The sequence below is a fragment of the Arachis stenosperma genome, chromosome 4 (genome assembly GCF_014773155.1).
Source record: "Arachis stenosperma cultivar V10309 chromosome 4, arast.V10309.gnm1.PFL2, whole genome shotgun sequence".
Lineage (NCBI taxonomy): Eukaryota > Viridiplantae > Streptophyta > Magnoliopsida > Fabales > Fabaceae > Arachis > Arachis stenosperma.
This window is the reverse complement of record NC_080380.1, coordinates 10,857,843-10,862,632: the sequence shown is the minus strand read 5'-3', so window position 1 is coordinate 10,862,632 and position 4,790 is coordinate 10,857,843. Positions and strand designations below refer to the sequence as shown.

The following is a 4,790-nucleotide window of genomic DNA, read 5'->3' as shown; positions in this document are numbered from 1 at the left end:
TTCCATTTTGTGTCAACACTTAACAGAAGGATAGAATGTGTCTAATGTTTGTTATCCTTAAAGGTCAATTTTTTATTTTTTTAAGGACTATTCTATTCGAAGTGTAAAAGTTTAGGGACTTAATTGTCACTTTACTCTAATTTTTAAAAAATCTAAAAAATTTTAAATAGATTTACTCAGAATCATGCCATTTAGATTATATCCCAGATATAAATCTGTATGCCTAAAAAAAACATTCGTAGACCATACTTAGCTTTAGATCTAAATCGAAAGTCAAGTTTCCTTTTAATTAAAAAGAAAAGGGTTGTCAATCTTCAAAATTTTGCAATTTTTGTGCCAAAAATCATATTGCAAGGTAGAGGTGTTCAAAATCGAAAATCGAATAAATCGAAAAAAAAGTTGTTTTGCTGTTTTTATTACGGTTCGATTCGGTTCTGACAATGAAAACCACAACCGAACCGGTATATTAAAAAATCCTAGAAAACTAAACCCCCACCACCCCAAACGTAAACCTAGCCGCTCTCTTTTCTCAGTCACGCACTCTCCTCTCTGCACTGGAGTCTCAAACTCGAAGAAACACAAGGCCGGCGGCGAACCCACCTTCTTGCAGCACCTCCCAACGCCGGCAAAGCCCTTCCTCCCACCACTTGGCAACGCCGCCGAAGCCTTCCTTCTAGTGCCTCCTCACAGACAGCACCACCGAGCCCCAGCCAACACCACCCTCGCGGAGTTGCGGTCGTCGACACTACACCACTCAACTATAACATCATCTAGTAGCCAGCAGTGTTCCACCCCTGGCGCCACCCACAGCATCGTTTCTGGCCACCCGCAACACTGAGCCACCCAGCACAGCACCACCCAACAACGTTGCTGGCCACCCACAACACAGCACAGCACAACACTGACCACCGAGCCACCCAACCACCGATTCAAGTCAGATATGGAGCCCGAGCCTCCGTGTCAGGTATGTAATTAAATAATTTGACTAATTTCTGTTCAATAATCATTGATTCATTGTTGCTGGTTGTTGTTAACTTGTTATTGTTTTATTTGTTTTATTGTTTTACTTGTCACTGATCATTGATTTCATTGTTGCTGTTTGTTGTTTTATTGCTAGTTCAGTGATTGTAAGTTCTTTTATCTGGTATAGCACTAATCAGTTAATATTATGAGATACTGATTTTGATTTAATATTTCTGTATTTTGCTACTCTTGTTCCTGCAGTTCATCCTGAAAGTTGGAATCCTATGTGATGTGTTTCAAGGTCAGATTGATTTTAGTTATGATGTTTCATTATGTGATTTATATTTTAATCTATTCATTTAACTTTTGGATTGTGATTATATGCTTTTACACAAGTAACCTGTATTTGAGAGTAGTTGTAGATGTTGGTTACTTTTCTATACAGCTTTCTAATGGTTTATACTGAACTTTCTAATTTACGAATGCAGCATACTCACAGGTATTCTTTCATTCATGGTGAGTGCCTTCTTTATATTCTAATTAAATTTTTATTCCTTTCGTTTCCTATCTTATTTCTTTGTTTGGAAGATAGTTGTCTTGGCTCACCAAATCAGTGTTATGGGGTAAAAAATGCAAGTTGTTCCTTTATAGCTTTAATAGCATGCGATTAATACCTTGCCATGTATAGAGATTTTTTTGCGAATTTTTGATATCTGATGAACTTCATTCTTTCAGATGGACAATAGCCCAACCACTGGAACGTAAACACTACCACCACCGAGAAGCAACATTTAGCAAAATCTTCGCTTTCTTTTGATTGCAAGAAGTAGGCCTATTGCATCATCTTTTCACAAGTTACCATAGAATTTAGCAAGGCCTCTATAATTTGTCTCTCATTTTCACCATTGGAATTAGGTATGGTTAAATTTTAATTTATAATTTTTTTATTCTTAATCTAGTTTTTATTTATATTATTATTATTATTATTATTATTATTATTACTACTACTAGTGCTATATTATTATTATTATTATTACTATTGTTCTTATTATGTAACTATTTTTTTATTTCAGGTTGGTTTGGGTAAAGAAGTTTAGTTGTTTTGTTGGAGAAGACACCATAACTTGACTATCTTTTGATGGAAACTTATATTTAATTTCAGTTGTGTTGACTATTAAACTTTTAAACTTCTTTAATTGTCGTATTTAAAATTTTTTTGTCGTTAAATTTTATTGCATCAAAACTTTGTTAGTTATTATATATTTGTATTTGTCGATTTCAATGTCATGATTTTGTGAAATAATATAGTAGTATTTTTTTTAATTGATTGAAAAAATCGAACCAAACCAAACTGCAGTTTAATTAAATGATTAGATCGAATGACTTTTTTCTCAAAAATCGAATCAAATTGCACCACAAACACCCTTGTTACAAGATACAGAAGTAAAGAAATGAAAAGAATTTATAGTTACTGAAAATATACAACATGTAATTATGTATATATAATTATATATTTATGAGTAAAATATTTATTTCAAAAGATATTATTTTTTAATAAATTATAATTTTTTAATAAATTATAACTGTTGAATAAATCACAACTTCTTAAAAAAAATATATAACTCTTTAAAGATAATTTTTCACATATTTTAAAAATATATCTCGCAATGTATATTTTGATTATGAGAGTTCATATGCGCATGAAATGGTGGTGCTAGATTATGTTGGCATCTACACCTATATATAGGAGGCATTTGTATTATCGTTAATTAAAAAAAAAAAAAATTGACTACCACTATATCTTCAAACTCGATATTCACAACTTAGGATCTCTTTAATATTAGGAGACTTTTTTAGTTAGTCATAGCGACATCATATATAACAAATGTAATGTGTTTATTAATTTATCTTTTTTATATACTAAACGTGTGTAAAATAGTAATAGATATGATCTTAATCTAAATGATAAATATTTTAAATTTAAATTAAGAGATTTTGAGTTTAAATATTAGAAATAACACTTTTATTTTTTTGATAAATTGTATATGAAAAATATTATTTTCTTAAAAAATTATACACTAATTAAATTCCCATTATATATTATATATAATAGAAATAAATTATATGTGTAATTCATAATAGATAATAGATTTAATTTTTTGGCAGTTATTTTACAACAAAGTGGTGAATTCATGTATTTAATTCATAATGAAGTGTTCTATTGGCAATTATATTGTTTAACACCCAAAAAAAATGTTGCATATTCCTTGAATAGTCATGTGGGGGTAACAGCAAGTGAATTACAATGAGATAAAAAAATAGTAGGCAAACGGTTGACTACTATGAGATATATATATAAGGAAGTATATTAGATCGTTCAAAGAATCTCCACCTAACGAGAAGAGTTAATCTAAATTTTTAATGATCTATCATTAATCTCTTTTGATATTATCATCAATACAAAAATTAATCAAAGATCGTATATCACAGAAGTCTCAAAATAAAAGAACATAAAATTAAAGGCATACAAATTAAAAATAGCATAATTATTATTTAACAAAATAAAACCAACACACTTCATAAAGTTCATATTTAAATTTCAAGCTTCTGATTTGGCACATCTTATATATATGGATTGAATTGAATTTGAGACGTAACTACTGCATTCTTTTGGTTATCTACATTATCCTTTAATTTGAATTTTTGAAAAGAAAATAAACAACAAATATGAGTAGTGGATCCCATGCTGGAACCCATTTATGTTTTTCATTATCAGGGTCTTAGTGTACACGGCCAATTGGCCAGTTGGGCTTAATATTTTGTGATGTAAATAAAATTTAAAATTGGAAAAGAAAATGTAAATTTTTTATTATTAAGTCATATTAAATTAAAGTGAACATTTGTCAATGAGCGATAATTCACACAGCATTCGGTCCCCTCCCAATCTCAAAGTTTTCCGGTTCGAGTTCTACCAGCTGCAATCGAAAAAGAAAAATTAGTAAGTATGTGAAGAATGTGTGGAAAGTTTGAATTTTGTCTGGGAGTGGCAAACGAGTGAGGTCTAAATTCGTCGGACTAGCCTGCGTAACCTGCCAAAAAACAGACCGGACCAAAAAATTGAGACTGCCAAATAGCAAAAGCCCGCCTAATCCGCACCGCTTAAATCGCGGGTTTTGACAGATTTTGGTGGGGGCGGGCTTTTCCCGCCGGGTTTAGTATTTTTTTGACAAGGGAGTATTTTTACAATTTTTTTGCCAAAACCCAATTTTCCCTAATCCAACTTACAAGAGAATGAAGATGAAAATCGAGTGTTTTAGATTGTGTTTATTTTGCTTTAGAGATAATATTTATAATTATATTTTGGATTATGTTTATTTTGTTTTGGAGACAATATTTATAATTATGTTTTGGATGAAATTTTGGTTTATAATTATGATTATTAGATATTTGTAATTACAAAGACTTTAATGTTTATGAATATAAAAATTATAATTTTTTATACTTTTAGAAATTATAAATTTATTAAAATGATTGTAAAATTATATATATTATTTAATAGTTAATAGTAAAAAAAGGGAGATTTGGCGGGCTTAGTCCGCTAGCTCGCAATTAGGCGGGGCGGGGTGAGATTTTAGGACCACCTTACTATGTAGAGTAGCGCGGGGTGGGCTTCCCCGCTTGCCACCCCTAATTTTATTTTGTACATGCAGTAATTTATTGGCTAGCGGCGAATTAGTCATTGACCTGTCGAGTTGAAGGATATCGTAGACAACAAAAAAAGCACTGATTATTAAAATGCATAATATTACCTATGATACATGGATACG

The 4,790-nt window shown here is 30.9% G+C and overlaps 1 long non-coding RNA gene across 1 annotated transcript; it reads left to right on the top strand.

Moving 5' to 3' along the window:
- Positions 1–588: 588 nt before the first annotated feature.
- LOC130973104 (uncharacterized) lies at positions 589–1,872 on the top strand. Its single transcript, XR_009084020.1, has 4 exons — positions 589–964; positions 1,225–1,264; positions 1,452–1,479; positions 1,699–1,872. It is a non-coding gene; the product is annotated as an uncharacterized LOC130973104 (long non-coding RNA).
- The last annotated feature ends 2,918 nt before the right edge of the window (positions 1,873–4,790 follow it).